At 36.9% G+C, this 18,126-nt stretch overlaps 1 protein-coding gene across 7 annotated transcripts in view; it reads left to right on the forward strand.

Annotated features, from left to right (window-relative positions):
* LHFPL2 (LHFPL tetraspan subfamily member 2) overlaps positions 1-18,126 on the forward strand; it is a 254,259-nt gene that overhangs the window by 123,287 nt on the left and 112,846 nt on the right. For 6 of the 7 annotated variants that reach the window (XM_043978580.1, XM_043978577.1, XM_043978576.1 and 3 more), the window contains one exon: positions 4,920-4,983. The exons of the other annotated variant lie outside the window; for it this stretch is intronic. The gene's annotated coding sequence lies outside the window, so the exon portion shown is untranslated. The remainder of the gene's footprint in view (positions 1-4,919; positions 4,984-18,126) is intronic. 7 annotated transcript variants of the gene reach the window in all.

Here is an 18,126-nt window from a genome sequence, read left to right on the forward strand (position 1 = left end):
ATTTAGTTGCCCTTTTACATCAGTACAAGTTTCCAAACCAGATGTTCCTGATGCTGATGATATTACAGTTATAGACACATACAAACTGTAAGGGGCTAAAATTCTAGCTATGATGTCTAAAATCTAATGAGTGGTCCTCCCAAATTAGCAGCTTTAGCAAGAGTTTAGACTTTTAAGAATTTACTAAAGAGCATCAGAAGTTGGTGAGGAGAGAGAGCGGTAAAAATCTAACTATCTCTAAGAGACCCCAGCATCTTACCCACCCTACCGAGGTCAGGAACCCAAAAGACCCCAACACTTCCTTCCTCCTCCCAGAAGCCTCCTCTCCAACAGGAAACAGGGCCATCCACACACATACAGCTCCAAGCTAATTGGCTGGTAGCTCTGAGTTCCAGATGCTAGACTGACCTTTGAAACCCCAGAAAAGTTTGCTCCCTGATGCTAAAGTCACATGACTTCTCACATGCCTTTTCCTCATGGCAGAGCTTCCCTACAGTATCTCTCCAGCAGGGGGTACCATTCTAATTCTCACAAAACATAAATACATATGGATGTACAAACATACATTGTGAAGTGGCCCGAGATTCTCAAAGGTTATGGCAGTAAAAGTCAAGCTCTGGAAGATTCTTCAATGACAAAGAGGCTTTGAGTAAAGTCATAGCTTTAGAATGTTACTGTAAAAGCTTCCTTGTTCTTTTCTAATATTTTTATTAAAGAGGTGCTTGGTGTGTGTAGATTATTATCAGGTGATCTACTCTTTGCTTTCCAAAGTCAGGGCGTCTCACTACAAGTAAGTTGACCTTTTGATAATGAATTCTTTGGGGCAGCTAGGTGGCTCAATGGGTAAAGCATTGGGCTTACAGTCAGGTCACAGATTCTTACTAGCTGTGTGATCCTGGGTAAGTCACTTAACCCTGTTTGCCTTGGTTCCTCATCTGTAAAATGAGCTGAAGAAGGAAAGGGCAAACCACGCCAACATCTTTTCCAAGAGAACCCCAAATGGGGCTCCCAGAGTCAGACACAACTGAAATGACTGAACAACAACAAACAACAAATTAATTCTTTCCATGAAACAAATAAAAATATAAAACAGCCCTCAATCCTCTGTGGGCCATTTCCATTTCTACAGGCCTGATAGGAGAATGGTGAAAAACAGGGCACATCATTTTTATATCACTAAAAACATTAATTTAGCATTTGTTATTTAAAATTTAAGGTCCTTATCCAGTGACCAATAAATGGATAGCCACTAGAAGAATCTGAATCCTATCTTTTTTTTTTTTTTTGTGGGGCAATTGGGGTTAAGTGACTTGCCCAGGGTCACACAGCTAGTAAGTGTTAAGTGTCTGAGGCCGGATTTGAACTCAGGTACTTCTGAATCCAGGGCCGGTGCTCTATCCACTGCGCCATCTAGCTGCCCCTGAATCCTATCTTTCTTGACATTTTTGAAAGGAAGAAGGAAGTTACAGCTAAATGGAAGAATAGCTCATATACTCTGCTTGAAGAAATAAATAAAAGAATTGGTCAAGTTGAATTTATTTATGTATCCAAAGCCAACAAGAAATAATTTCATGAAACTTTTGGTTATCTCATATGGCAATGCTCATGATAAGTATTTACAATGATATTATGAAAATAATTGTACCTCATTTACTGACAATTGTAGAGGATGAAGTAGAAGACAAAGAGTATATGACCCTCTCAATGAAACCAGCATATACTTTGGTAGTCAGTGAATTTAATCTAAAGATGGCCCTAGGTAAGGATGGTTCAAAAAATAAGGTTGGAAAATATGATTCATGAAAATGATTGGAAGGTCCTGGATGTGGTGAAAAGCAAATAATATCACCAAACAATGAAATGTATTATATTTTTATATTCAGAAAAGAATTTGTTATTGATAATAGGAATCATTTCATTATCAATGGTTAGTATGTAGTCAAACCACCACTTGTTAGAACAGTGGTCCAAATTAATATAGCAGCTAGATGGCACATTGAATAGAGCAGTGGACTTGGAATCAGGATGTCTTGAGTTCAAATTCTGCTTTAGACACTTACTAGCTATGTGACCCCGGACAAATCACTTAACCCTATTTGCCTCAGTTTCTCATCTGTAAAATAAATTGGAGAAGGAAATGGCAAATTGCTCCAATGTCCAAACAAAACAAACAAAAAACAACACCAACCAAATGGGGTCACAGAGAATCAGACGTAATGGAAAGACTGAACATCCAAATTAATATAAGCATAAAAGAACAAAAATGAGAAAAAGATGACATTTGAGTAAAAAAGCTCCAGCTTGACTCATTTAAACAACTTATTGACGTCAAACAACAATACATGGTAGATTTGACACCAATTATAACAATTTTACCCAGAAGAAAATAGATGCGAATGAAGCAATTGCCCCAAAAAAAGGATACCAAACACTTGACCTCTGCTAAATAGAGCTAGGGCGGCCAAGGGAACGTAAGTTTATTTATAAAATCTTATGGAAAAGGATGATGGTGGATTGTGGGCAATTTGCTCCTTGGCATATTGTAAGTGTTTAATAAATACTTGTTGAATTGAATTGATGTTTTCATCATCACAACACTCAAGCATGATGGTGTAAACCTCTTCCTAAATGTTGTCATTCTCTGGGCTGCAGGTATAGTCATACTTTATTTTAGGAAGTGTTTTCCAGAGCCAGCAAGAATTTGGAACAAATAGTGGTCAGAGCTGGAGATAGGCTGAATATAACTCCAGTGCTATGAGTGTGGTATTTCTTTCATCAGTCAAGGGTTTTGTATTTCTTGGTTTTGTGTGTGTGTGTGTGTATTTTAAGATTGTAAAATTTTTAATCTTCAGTTTTTAACACTGCAGAATTTCAAATGATTTTGTGACCTCTTTGGTGTTTAGAGGTCAGAAAATATGGGTAAAAAGTGATCAAGAACTCATAAGCACCATTCAGGATTTCCCTAGTGACTTGTTTCAATGATATTTACAGAGAAAAATTTCCCATTAACAGGAAAAACAAAAGGATGAACAATTCAATTCAATAGATATTTATTATATGACTACTTTGTGCAAGGTACTGAGCTAGGTGTTGAAGATTTAAAGATAGATTGGCATAGGCCCTGCACTCAAGGAGCTTACAATTTAAATGGGAGCTAGTGCTGAGTTTTATCCAGTAATTAGCTTTGAAAGAACTGTTGTTGTTGTTTTTTGTTTGTTTTTTTAAAAAAGATTTAACTTCCTTGAAACTAACTAACATAATACAGAGAATTAATTCTGTGATTTAATACCTCCTTTGGAGCTCTTATTTTTTTCTGAAGGGAACCCTGATGACTTGTTCAGTAGCTTTTGGTTTGGCACCTAATTAAATTGATTTCAGAAGATTGGGGAGTTATTGAGCTAAACAGCATTTCTACCCTGGGTATTTCTGATTAACACTCACACTGCAGACATCAGAATAAAGAACAACTTTTGAATGCTAACATTAGTTAATTGGTATTAAATGGCCTTTCACTTATAAGTCCCAAGGCATATTTAAAAGCTTTAAAAAGGTGGGAAGGGTGAGTTGAGGACTCTTTTTCTTTACTGTAATAATCTACAGTATAAAACCAAGGCTGTTAAACATTTTTTAGCTGTTGATCTTTTGGTCTTCACTCTAGGGGGTAACATAACTTCTTCGTTCCATTTATAACTCAAATATTTCTTGTTCCATAAATCTTAATATCTTATATGTAGCCTGTAAGACTAAGGCAAATCTTAATGTATCTGATATGTAATTTACCCAACCAACATGATCTCGATTCAATCAGAAATTACCTTAAAATGAAGAAATATACTTTTATGTATGCCAAGAACGGATTTGTTTTGTTTTAACCTAGTTTGGGCTTAAGAAACTTAGGTGCATATGATCATATGCTATGGGCTAAAAGACACCTTAAGGAGAGGGAGAATCCTCTTATTTTATATATGAGAGATCTGAGATCCTTAAATAAGAAGCCTTGAGCAGACACTGGATTTGAACCCAAGTTCTGTTGGTTGAAATCCGGTGCTCTTCTACTTTTCTTTCTCTTTGACTACTTAATTAGCGAACAGAAAAGGCTAGGTTGATGAAATTCATCATGAGCAGGGCTGACATTATCCCCTTTCTCATTTAAATAAAAATGTGTTATTTATCCTGCAAATTCTCAGCTTTATATTGAGTATTTTTCCAATTGTGATTTTCCTTCTTGTGAGGAAATGAATTGAGCGTAGTTTTCTGAAGGTTACCTAAATTCATTAAAGAATGACTAGGATCTTTGCTTATGACTGATCATTTTTAGATGAATCAGCATTTTTTAGTTTCTATTCTTACCCTTTCAGCATTTTAGCATCCTTTGCTTCTGGCCTTTAGAAGTCAAGATGTACCATATTCTCTTAGGGAAGGTTTAGCATTTGAAAAAATTAGCAAAGTTAAATGAAAAGGATAAGAAAAGATACTTATCAGGATTCTTGTTTTAGTATCTGGGACATAGTAGGTGTTTAATAAATGCTTTCTTGCTTTATATCATTCATAATTTAATTCCTTTTTTCATCCATTTGAATCTTTTCCATCTGTTTACAAAGTGACCTTGAAGACAAAAATTGTATTTTGAAGTTAGGTTTGTAAGAGAAGGGAAAGTATATAATTTGGTGTATGTTTAATGGGTTACACATTCTTCCTTGCCCTGTTTTATTATTCCCAGTCTATCAGTGGTTTGGCGCCCTGGGGAAGTAGGTCAGTGTTTCAATGAAGCAGTTCTATGCTAATGAAGGTAGGACTCCTAGGAACCCAAGAACCAAAGCTTGTAATTCTTGGTGCTGGAACTGGATGTAATCATTGTGTGGTTACTGTTTGGGGATCTGAGACAAATTCCTCATGTTTTGTTTAATTTGTTTCTCCAGGTGTCACTTTTTCTTCTGAAGCTATTCACCCAGTCTTCTTGGCATTTCTGTGGGGTATTAATAGGTGAGTCAATGAAATTCCATTTTCTTTAGCTGTTGTGCTTTGAAAAATGTTTGCATTTAGGGAGCAGCTTAATTTGTGGAAGAGATAGGGTAATTTTCATCATTTCTGGCTCTTGCAGACCAAATTCCTTTTAAAAAAAAATAGGACTATCAATGTCTGTAGTCTTTGGTGAGGATGCAAGAAACCATGTGTAGCTGCCAAAGTGAAATTTAATGCTGCCCTTAATCTTCAATCATTCCATCATAATAGTATTCTTTTCTAAAACATTCTATTTTGATGCTTCAAAAGTTATTTTTTTTCTTAAGCACTTTTTAGGTACACTCATCATTCAAGTTTTCTTGTCTAGTTCGTCATCAAAATCACAGAATCTGAGTTATAAGGATTGTTAGGAGCTATGACATCCAACCATACCAGAGCAAGTAGTCATTGAGCCTTTGCGTGAAGATCTCCAGTATGGAGTGGGGTGGGGGACTCACTACCTACCATTATACGTTGGGAGATATCTTATTGTTAGATATTTTTCCTTATCTTGTAAAATCTGTACCTTTCTTATTTGCTCTTATTGCTCCTCATTTTGCCTTCTTAGATGAAACAAAACAAGTCAAATCCCTCTTCCACATGTTGATGTTGTCCAGTTGTTTCAGTTGTGTCTGACTTTTCATTACCCTATTTGGAGTTTTCTTGGCAAAGATACTAGAGTGGTTTGCCATTTCCTTCTCTAGCTTGTTTTCCAGATAAAGAAATTGAGGCCAACTGGGTTAAGTGGCTTGCCCAGGGTCACACATCTAATAAGTGTCTGAGGCAGGATTTGAATTCATGAAGATGAGTCTTCCTGACTTGAGGCCTGATACTCTATCCACTGTACCACCTAGCTTCCTGTGTAACAGCTTTTTGAATACTGGAAAGCATCTCTTTTCCCATCTTCTGAGGCTTCTATTTTCTAGGTTAATCATCCTCAGTTTCTTCAACTGATCCTGATACAGGATCATAGATTTAGAACTTGAAGGGACCTTTGGGTTATCCAGTCCAACCCTCTCATATTACAAATGAAAAAACTGAGAGGGTAGGTAAATGATCTGCCCAAGGTCACATAGTATGTAACAGAGGTAGTATTTTAACTCAGTTCCTCTGTCTCCAAAGCCACTGCTCTTTTCCACTGTACCCCATTGCCTCTTGTATCACATGACCTCATGACTCTTCCCCAATTTGGTTGCCTTCCTCTGGATGCTCTGTAGCTTATCAATGTCCCTCCAAAAATTCGATGACATCTAGAAGTAAACACAGTCTTCCAAATGTTGTCTGACCAGGGCAAAGTCCATTGGTACTATCACCACCCTAGTCCCGAACACTATACTCCCCTGATTTAATTCCCCCTCTAACTACTTACCCTTAAACCCTTTCATTGCCAAAGAGTAAAGAAGACAAAATAGAAAAGGTGAATTCATATTTCTTAGTTTTGCTTCTTTTTTTGTGAGGCAATGAGGGTTAAGTGACTTGTCCAGGGTCACACAGCTAGTAAGTATCAAGTGTCTGAGACTGTATTTGAACTCATGTCCTCCTGAATCCAAGGCCAGTGCTCTTATCCACTGCGCCACCTAACTGCTCCCTTAGTTTTGCTTCTTGATGACAACCCTTTCAAGAGGATTGACTAGGTGGGAGCTTGAAATGGCCAGTCGATGCAGAATTTTAGATTAAGCCCAGTTGGCTCTACTAGTCTACTCCTTATATATTTGTGGAAAGCAATACTGAGAAAAGTTATTTTCCCAAAGGACCCTTTCAGCCATTGTGTAGATCACTGTAGGAAAGGCCTCATTACAAAATGTTTTGGAATGAGGGTGGGTTAAGTTTCTGTGGAGAATTTAGTCCAGCTCTAAGTTGGAGATATAGGTGCAGGACTTACAGGGGTCAAGAACAGAACCAGAAATTAATTAATTAGCTTATTACATAGACATGATCTGTTTGACTTGGGACATGGGAGAATGTAAACTTCTTTTTGTTATTAAATTGTTCTATTGATAATTGTAATTTGCTCTTCTAATAGTTCCCATTAAATGCTTTAGATTAAATTACTGTGGAGGTTTGTTTCTGTACTTATATCAACAGATTTGAGTTTGAAGACGATTTGGGGGAAGGATCATCCTACATGCTATTGACCTCCTCCATTTTGCTCAAACACTTCAGAACTGGAACCATATTCTCCCATGACCTCTACCCCTCTCTCTGCTCTCCCTTGTTCTGACCCTTTTACAATAATTGATGGGTCTTTAAGACATGCTTGTTAGATGCAGAGTAAATATTTTGCTGTCCTCATGTTTGCTCAGTGCTGAAATAATGAGGGCTACAGCAGACAGAAAATTAAATGCTCCAACTTCTCAGTCCTCTCAGTTCCAATTTGGGAATTTCATTTATTTATTTATTTTTGTCAGGCTGATAAGTGTGTTTCTTAACTAATAAGCCATCCCATGGAAGGTCATTTAAACTTTAATTCAGATTGACCAGAGGGAAGCATAGTATGATTTACATAGTATTTATAAATAAAAGTAATATTGCATTCAATTATATGTTATAACTCAAAACAGGAAAGTGACCTCTTCTAGGCCTTCTACTTATTTTAATGAATAAATAAAAATGGTTTGTAATTAACATAGAAATGAGTACATTTCATAATACTTAAAATCCAAACCACTCTTCTGAAACCTTAATTACTTTATTAATTTTCACTATTGACGAAGAAAGGTTGTGTTAAACAAAAAGAGTAACTCCAGCTCAGTCCTTGTCTGTAGTTTAATAAATTTCAAATCAGTAAAATTGATATTAATGAAATTATGCTGCACACTGGAAAAGAGGTGAACAATCAGGCTAAAAAAATTCTTTTGTTATTTTTAAGTTTTGTCAAAGTTTAAATCTGAATAAATGGATGATTTAGATTTTGGGTCACACTTTGACTGAACAAGACTTGGTATAGATTTATAATATCTGATCAACGACAGTAGCTTTTTCCCTGTACAGGTCACTGGTTAACCACATTTAAACTGAGAAGCAGTAGGGGAATAATAATTATACTTGATGCTTGTATAGAAATTTAAAGGTTGCTCTGTGTTTTTCATACATATTTCATTTGTTCTTTGAAATAACCCTGTGCAGTAAAGTACTGTAGATTTTATTATCCCTGTTGTATAGACAAAGAAACTGAGGCCAAGAGAGGTTAAGAGATTTTACCACAATCCAGGTAGTAAATGTCAGGCAAGATTTGAACCAATCTCTTCACTACTCCAGATTTATTGTTGTTCACTCATTTCAGTCTTGTCAGACTCTCCATGACCCCACTGGAGTTTTCTTGGCAAAGATACTGGAATGATTTGCCATTTCCTTCCTTTTACAGATGAGGAAACTGAGGCAAACAGGGTTAAGTGACTTGCCCAGGGTCACACAGCTAATAAGTGTCTGAGGCCAGAGTTGAACTGAGGTCTTCCTGACTCCAGGACTAGCACTTTGTTCACTGAGCAACCCAGCTGCCTAATACTCCAGATTGAAACTAGGCTGCTTCACAGATGTAATCAGTAGAGCATTCACCTGGAAACCAGTGATGTTGCTTTCTTTTCTCGGTTATACCTCTGGCCTATCTTCTGATCTTGAGCAAATCACAGCTGAGACAGACCCTAATTCCCTTATTGGAGGGTCATCATATTAAGAGAATGAATCATAAGGAATGAATCATGTTTATAAAGCATCATGCAATCCTTGAATGGAAATATATAATTTATGAATTATTCAGAAATATATTATTTGCAACTGCTTTGAAGTATCAAAGATGAATGGAGTGCACAGCCTCTTGGTTAAGAATTTGTCACAGTAATAAGTCTATCATGAAAACTGTTGCTCATGTTTAATCAATTAACATATGTTTAAAGAAGCCATTAAATGGTCCAAAGTGGAAAGAAAAATATTTAAATGATAGAGAATAAATATTCCCTACTAGACTTCAAGGGGGTATGGCATAATGTTTAGTGATATGACCTTGAAGACAGGAATATGTGGGGTTCAGTACTGCCTCCACTGGTTAGAGAGACATTTATTCTAATCCCCTCGGTGTTCTAGACAGCTGTCTGTCTATATACACACATATACATACATACACATATACACTTAGATATATAATACATATAGACATACATATGCTATAAATACACATATATTCTAGTTACATGTAAAAATAATTTAACATTCATTTAAAAAATTTTTAGTTTCAAATTCTCTTTCTCCTTCCTTTCCCTCCTCCCTACTTAAGAAGGCAAATAATTTTCAGTAAATTATACACATACAATCATGCAAAACATATTTCTATATTAGCCATGTCACAAAAGAAACACAGACCAGAAAAACTCAAGAATAAAAAAAAAAAACCAAGAAAAAAATGTTTTTAAAGTATGCTTTGATCTACATCAGACTCCAGCAGTTCTTTCTCTGGAGGTGGATAGCATTTTTCATCATTAATCTTTTGAAACTGTCTTGGATCATTGTATTGCTGAGAAAGTAAAGTCATTCACAGTTAATCATATAGTATTTAAAAAAAATTTTTTGGGGGGGGTGAGGCATTTGGGGTTAAGTGACTTGGCACAAGTCACAGAGCTAGTAAGTGTCAAGTGTCTGATGCTGGATTTGAACTCAGGTCCTCCTGACTCCAGTGCCAGTGCTCATCCACTGCACCACCTAGCTGCCCCTAATCATACAATATTGCTGTTACCCTGTATAACGTTCTCCTGCTTCTGCTTACTTCACTTTACATCCATTCATATAAGTCTAGGTTTTTCTGAAAGCATCCTGCTTATCATTTCTTACAGCACAATAGTATCCCATTATATTCATATACCACAACTTGTTCAGCCATTCCCCTTGTTCAGCATACCTCTTTTTCCAATTCTTTACCACCACAAAAAGAGCTGCTATAAATCCTTTTGTACAAATAGATCCTTTTCCTTTTTCTTTGATCTCTTTGGGATACAGACCTAGTAATGGTATTAGGCAGCTGTCTTAATTTTATTTTATTTTTTGCATTGTTTAATATTTTATTTTCCCCTCGATTACATGTAAAATCAGTTTTTAATATTCATTTTTAAAACTTTGAATTCCAAATTCTCTCCATTCCTCCTTCCCCCCACCCTTTGAGAAGGCTAGTAATTTGATATAGATTATACATGTGTAGTCACGCAAAACATTTCCATATTAGGTTGTGAAAGAAAACACAGACACCCCCCCCCCAAAAAAAAACCTTCAAGAAAAATAAAAGTTTAAAAAAGTATGCTTCAATCTGTATTCAGACACCATTAATTCTTTCTTGGGATAGATAGCATTTTTCATCATAAGTCCTTCAGAGTTGTCTTGGATCATGGTACTGCTTGGAACAGCTAAGTCATTAACAGCTGATCATCTTAAAATATCGTTGTTACTTTGTATACAGTACATTTCACTTTGCATCAGCTCATGTAAGTCTTTCCAGGTTTTTCTCAGAGCAGCTTGCTCATCATTTTTTATACCACAATAGTATTCCATCACAATCACATACCACAGTTTGTTCAGTCATTCCCCTATTGATAGGAATCCCCTCAATTTCCTATTCTTTGCCACCAGAAAAGAGCTGCTATAGATAGTTTTGTACATATAGGTCCTTTTTCTTGTTGTTTTTCTAATCTCCTTTTGGATACAGGTCAAAGAGTATGCCAACGGTTTATAGCCTTTTAGGCATAGTTCCCGGTTACTCTAAAGAATGGTTGAATCAGTTCACAACTCTACCAACAGTGCATTAATGTCTCATTTTTCCCACATCCCCTCCAACTTTTGTCATTTTCCTATTTTGTCCTATTAGTCAATCTAATACGTATGAGGAAGTACCTCAGAATTGTTTTAGTTTGCATTTCTCCAATCAATAGTGATTTAGAGCATTTTTTCCTATGGCTAAAGATAGCTTTCCTTACTTCATCTAAAAACTGTTCATATCTTTTGATCATTTATCAACTGGGGAATGACTCTTATTTCTATAAATTTGACTCAGTTCTCTATATGTTTGAGAAATGAGGCCTTTTTTCAGAGAAACCTGGTTCAAATTTTTTTCACAGTTATGATTGCTAACTTTATTTCCCTCCATCCTATTTCTTTACCCCCACCCATTTATTCTATTCTCTCTCTCCTTTCATCCTGTCCCTCTTCAAAAGTGTTTTGCTTAGCACTGGCCCTGGATTCAGGAGTAGACACTTGACACTTACTAGCTGTGTGACCCTGGGCAAGTCATTTAACCCTCATTGCCCTGCAAAAAAAAATTTAAAAAGTGTTTTGCTTCTAAAACCATCTTACCAAATCTGCCCTCCCTTCTGTCACCACGCCTCCTTCTTTTATCCCCTTCCCATCCTACTTTGCTCTAGGGTAAGATAGATTTCTATATACTCAATTGAGTGTGTATGTTATTCCCTCTTTGAGCCAATTCTGATGAGAGTAAGGTTCACTCACTTTTCACCTCCCAGCTCCCCCCTCTTCTCTTCTATTGTAAAAGCTTTATCTTGCCTTCCTTTTGAGAGATCATTTGCCCCATTCTACTTCTCCCTTTTCCTTTTTCCCAGTGCATTCCTCTCTCACCCCTTAATTTAATTTTTTTTAGATATCATCCCTTCATAGTCAACTCACACCTGTGTTAGTTATCTTAAGACTGTAAGTTGCAGATATATGCTGACTTGTATCAGTAGAGAGAGTTCCATAGGGTAGTGAAATCATATGTCCAGTTCCTAACCCTTGTAAACTTAGAGTAGGAGCTATGTAAATATATATATGTGTGTGTGTGTGTGTGTGTGATATGTACATATACATACATATTTACATGTATGTATGTATATTTGTAATATAATTGAATTTAATTAGTTCATGAATCCTATGATATATCATTATATATTGTATTATTATTTTTGTCACATTCTTCACCTTCCCCATATTTTCATTTGAAGTATACCAAGTTGTCTCAAATCTGTGTTCAGTGCTAATGACCACTTGTTAGATTTTGACTGATTTAGAGTTATGTGCAACTTTTCAGTCAACACTTTTACTCTCTCTTTTTTTGGGGGGGGAGGGGAGGCAGGGCAATGAGGGTTGTGACTTGCCCAGGGTCACACAGCTAGTAAGTGTCAAGTGTCCAAGGCTGGATTTGAACTCAGGTCCTCCTGAATCCAAGGCTGGGCCTTTATCCACTGCGCCACCTAGTTGCGCCCCCCCCCCTCCTTTTTCCCACTTTTACTCTCTTAAAGAGCTCAGCTTCAACTCTATATCATAGTCCCACTTCTGAAAACTGCCAGATCTTTTGCTTTGACTGTGACACTTGCAGTAAGTATCCGGGTCCTGAGAATGAGATTTTATTTGTATCATACAAGATCAGTTCAGAGACTCTCATTCAGGGGAAAATGACTGTTTAATCACCAATAACATATCAGGGAGTTCTTTCAGGAACCCATCTTAGTTTGAGCCCAAGTGCCAGGAAAACTAGATGATTGCTTCTATTCTGATATATTACAAGGGAACAATTACAGTGTAGGTATTTAATTTAGTTATTATAAAAGCTACATCCATGAGACATTGTCAAGCTGCAATATAATTAATATTCATTATAAATACTGCTACTTAGCTCTACATTCAGGCCTTTGCTTCTCTTTAAATCTTTTCACAGTCACTGACTGGTCCTGTGTTAGACAATAAATATTTTGTTATCCTAATGCCTACTTAATGCCAAAAACCAAATGTATTACCAGGCAAAGGAAATTAAATGCTCCTGATGCATTTAATCATATGGGCTGCTTCCAAAAAACATGAAAGCAGTGTCAATATTTCTGCATGAGAAAAGCTGCAATGTCAAATCTTGTAGTAATGTGTTAACTAAAGAATGACATAGATGATTTTTTTTCTTTTCACTTGCCTTATACAGAGAGGTAGCTTCTGGATTCACTGTTAAAGGGTCTTTAGCAATACATTTACCTACCAAAAAAGAACAACTATACAAAGGACCTACCTATCGGTGATTAAATATGAAACACAAGTTGTGAAATCTAAGACTAAAATTTAGAATTTATTTGTAACTTCAAGCTTGAAGCTTTGTTTGGAGAAAATAACAAGTTAAACATTGCAAATGTAGTATGTGACTTAGAGACAGCTATGACCCTGTTGTATTTTGGGTTACTTTTAAAATAGGGACAAATATTAGCGCTTAACATTTTATAAAGTCAATAGCTGACTGTCCTGCCACCTTGTATCTACTCCTGGTCATGAATTTACCTTAAAGTGCTGTGGGTGGGGAAGCTAGATGGTGCAGTGGATAGAGCACCTGCCCTCGGGTCAAAAGGACTTGAGTTCAAATCCAGCATCAGACACATACTAGCTTCAGTTTACCCCTATTGCCTGCCCCACCACCCCCAAATGCTATGGGAACTATACTAGTATATTTCTTATGTAAATGTAGAAGGTTGAATTAGATCAGAAGTGTTACACACACACATCTAGGCAATGACACACGTAAGTGCATCCTGAACTAGATTAAAATGTAATTGAGAAATATTTAACAAAATAAATAAAAATAGAATAAAAAACATAGATAATATTAGATATATCACTTGCATGGATCTGCATGTATAGTTTAATGACCTCTGTTTCGATTTGAGTTTGACTGAACTGGGTGATCTCTAATATTCTTTTTTGGTGGCTAGGTGGTATAGTGGATAGAGAGCTCTGTGCCTGGAGTCAGGAAGACTGGAGTTCAAAGGCAGCCTCAGACACCTACTAGTTGTGTGACCCTGGAAAAGTCACTTGACCTTTATCTCTGGAGAAGGAAATAGCAAACCACTCTAGTATTCTTGCCAAGAAGACTATTGGACAGTATTGGCATGGTCCACAGGGTCACAAAGAGTTACACACAACTGAATGATTAAAGAACACTATTCCTTCCTACTCTAAACCAATGATTCTGTGATACTATACCTCACATTATGCAATGAATGTGCTCCTAAAGTTATATTAACCTTAATTGAATCATATTTAAATATAATTAAGAAATGTAATTAATGTAGAGAGAGAAAAATTTAAAGATAACTAGCTTAATAAGGGTAAAGGTTATGAATATAACCTAGGTAAAAAGGAATGGTGCAGCAAAGCCTTTTGTTATGAGAATAATCACCTTATACTTTTTAATATAAATTAAGCACAGGTTTTCTTTTTTGAAAAATGCATTATTTACTTATTTTAGCAATCCTATTTTTTAAATTTTGAATTCCGAATTCTCTCCCTTCAGCCTTCTCCCCCACCCACTAAAAAGGCCAACCATGTGATATTAATTATACATATAAGTTCATGCGAAACATATTTCCAAGTTGGCTGTGTTGCAAAAGAGAAAAATAAAATGAAAAAAAATTCAAGCATAATTTTTCTTCAAACACAGCATATCTGTAGTTACCTTCCTCTGAGAATGTGTATGTATCTATGTACTCTCTAATTCATAGCCCCTTTGTGTTCATGGCTTATTCTCTGACTCTAGCCCATTTTGTCTTTGACAGCTATTAGTTTGAATGGGTGCTCTGGAAGAGAATGTTATGCCAACTGCTGTTCCAATTCTGCAGCAGGATTTCTCTGTTTACTGGGAATATCCACATGTCGTTAGATTCATTATATTTAAGTGCCTCTTAGACTAGCTATTAGAAATACAAAGATAATGGAAGACACAGAGACCTTGCCTTCAAAGAGCTTATGGTCTAATGGGGTGGGGGAATGTCTAGATATAGATGCACAAATAACAAAATGAAAGGGAGAAGATGATAATTACAAAGAAGAGGTCCAGGCAAATTATTCCTTAGAAATCTGAGGAAGGATGGATCACCTGTTTTGTTTTGTTTTTTTGGTGAGACAATTGGGGTTAAGTGACTTGCCCAGGGTCACACAGCTAGTAAGTGTTAAGTATCTGAGGTCAGATTTGAACTCAGGTTCTCCTGAATCCAGGACTGGTGCTCTATCCACTGCGCCACCTAGCTGCCCCAAGGATGTATCACTTTTAATTGGGGAGATGAGTGAGAGAGTACTTCACAGATGAGGCTGTACCCAAGTTGGGCAATTCGAGGAAGGGATTTTAGCAGGCAGAGATTGCCTAGTAAACAGCAGTGGTAGGATACGTTCTAGGGTTGGAGAAAAGGGAATATAATAAAGAGATAAATAATACTATTCCTATATAGCAGCAAGGGCCCAGTTTGACTTATATACTGGGAGAAATTATTTTCCTATTATGTTAGTAACCAATTATTAAATTAGGATCTAGGCTTTTCTCCTTTTATTTCCTCATTTCAGGCCTAGCCCCTTTAAAAAATAAATCAATCTCTGAAGGACATACCTGACCCTAACCCTAATCCTAACCCTTAGGGAACATGCTGCTTGACCTTGGATGGGACCCCACCCAACTAGGAGATTTTACTTCTGTTTAGACTATAAACAGAATCCAATCTAGGCACGTTCTTGACCCAAGAAAATGAGCCCTTGTCCTTGAACCCCTCCATTAGAATTTATGGTTAACCCAGCTCATGAAGGAGAAAACAAACCAGAGTGGTTTGGATGGAGATGGATTCCCTGTCCAGATTGCTGGAGATGGCTGAGTCTCACGATAAAGCTATTTCCTCATCAGGAGGAGCTGAAAACTTCTACCCCACCTTCTCATTAAATGCCCAGCAATCAGGGTTGAATTCCACTTGTCAGGGGCATGCCTTTAAAACAATGTTTAAGGCTTTCAGGCTCCCCATGTTTTTGTCTTTGGTTGTCTGAGAGAAATTTCTGACCATGAATTTGATTATTAGCTAGTCTAATTAATAAATTGGTAATTAATTACTCAAAAACTCTAGTCTCTTGGGGTTTTTCATTCATCACAGTAGCATATGTCTATAATGGACCCAGCCATCCATGATTTAGTAATTTGCTTCAGCATTTAACCAGATAGGGACAGGTACTGAAAAGCAAATTGTAAGAGCTGCCGAAGATTAGGGGCTAACAGAGAGGGAAGAGTTAGAAAGTCATGGGGAAAAGAAATTCAAAGGTGGAGGAGATAACCTTCCTGAGATGGTCGGGTCTAAGGAGCACAAAGTGAGACCAGAATAGACTTGATGGACTGAGAGAATAGGGAGAATTCAAGAGATCAAAGGTCCCAAGGAAGGCAAAGAGTAAAGAAGTTATGGCTGTGGTTGAGAATTTCAGTGTTTAAGGTGTTGGAGGAAGAAGAGTCTCAAATGATGGCAAGATCTGGGATGTGACTATACTAGTTGGTAGCTGAAGGAAAGTGAAGATGGAGTTTATAGGAGTAAAAACATTCAGGGAAGTGTGATCAGTGCAGCTACTGTAGACTTGATGGGAATAGTAGGTAGAAAAGAAGTAAAAAGGGTAGAAAAGAAAACTGCATGAGGAGCCAGTCACAGAGAAAGGAGGGACAATGCTATGATTTCTCTGATTTCAAGTAGCTTCTTTGGGAGGGCTCCTTGTAATGATTTCTTTACCCCAAGGACTACTGAGCCATGAGGGAGATTCTCCTGTCAATACTGCTTCTGGAACTGATTTTTACTATGCTAAAGTTGGTGTTAGTCCACGGTGCTGCGTCTAGGCACAGAATTCTGATGCGAGGGCAAACTTTTTTGTTTCAAAATTACCACTTTGATGAGCTGAAATTTGAGCGTTTTGGGAGCAAAAATGAAAGGAGGAAGAACTCCGAGCCTACAAAAGTGTCTATTTTTGATGATTCCAACAATTAAACATTAATTCCCCTGGCACTCTTTCTGTTTTGAGACCATGAGGAAATAGTCACTCTAGGAAATATTCTGGCTATATAGTCGGCCTAGTGGATAGAATGCTGGACCTGGAGTCAGGAAGATCCTATTTCAAATCCAACCTTAGATATTTATTAACTGTGTGACTTTGGGCAAGTCACTTAACCTCTGTCTGTCTTGGTTTCCTCAGCCATAAAATAAGGATAACAATAGCACCTACCCCCCTGGGTTGTTATAAGGATCAAATTAAATAATATTTGTAAAAGCACAATGCCTGACACATAGTAGGCACTCTCTTTACATGACCCTTTGACTTGATAAGTTCATCAAGCTTACCTGGAAATTGCTCTTTGGCTTTGTCAACTTTCTCCACAGAGGGAAGAAGGTATTACTTGTTCTTATGTTGAAAGGAAGCATGGCCTGTAGATACAGAGCTAAACATGAGGATTTCGAATGCCATCTCATGTCCATGGGAAAGTCCTTAAACCTTTCACTGCCCTTAGGTGAGTCTCTAAGACTCTTAAGTTGTAGAAAAAGAAAAACCTGCATTGGTAGAAGGCTTTTCCTTACAGGGGAGTTCCCTATAACAGTGACCTTATAGATCCAAATACCTATCCCTAGTTGCATATACTCAACATTTTGGAGGGTTCTTTATTAATGGTTGCCTTTATATATTTATATATTTATGTATGTATACATATAACCCCACCTCCAGCCTTTTCTACCCTTGTATTAAACAAAAATAATACTAAAAGTAGAAAATAGCCTTAATAACTCCTAATTTTTCACTGGAAGATTTCCTCACAACAGCTCCATGAGGTGGACAGTACAAGTACACAACTCAGTTTTGGAGATATACATTTTATAGATAAGGAAACTGAGATTCATGGAGGTTAGGACTTTTCCACAGTCACATAGCCAGGAAGGCTGGGAGGTGGGCCCAGGTCTCTTGACTCCAGATTCTACACTATTTATACTGTCAGAGAATAGATCTGAAAGTATTGAGGTCTTGCCCTAATGGAAACCTTTTCTGCTATGTAAAATTAGATCAAGAATTTCCTAACTGAAGCTTGCCTATCCTTTTTGGTGAATTCAAACACCAGAAGGAATTGCTTCCATGATTTTCTTTTTCTCTGCCATGGAAAGTTAGCTTAAAAAGGATTTTCCCTTTTTGGGTCATTCAAGTCTTTGAGTACAAACTGTGAAAAAATGTTAAGGGGGACTTGGAAAGCTCCAATGGTCTTGGAAAATGTGACTAACTTTAATCAAAGTTCTGTACACATAGCCTACTTGTGTTTGCTAGGAAATGGACATTTCCTGTCATTAACTC

This window comes from Dromiciops gliroides, chromosome 1, assembly GCF_019393635.1.
Source record: "Dromiciops gliroides isolate mDroGli1 chromosome 1, mDroGli1.pri, whole genome shotgun sequence".
In the NCBI taxonomy this organism is placed as follows: domain Eukaryota; kingdom Metazoa; phylum Chordata; class Mammalia; order Microbiotheria; family Microbiotheriidae; genus Dromiciops; species Dromiciops gliroides.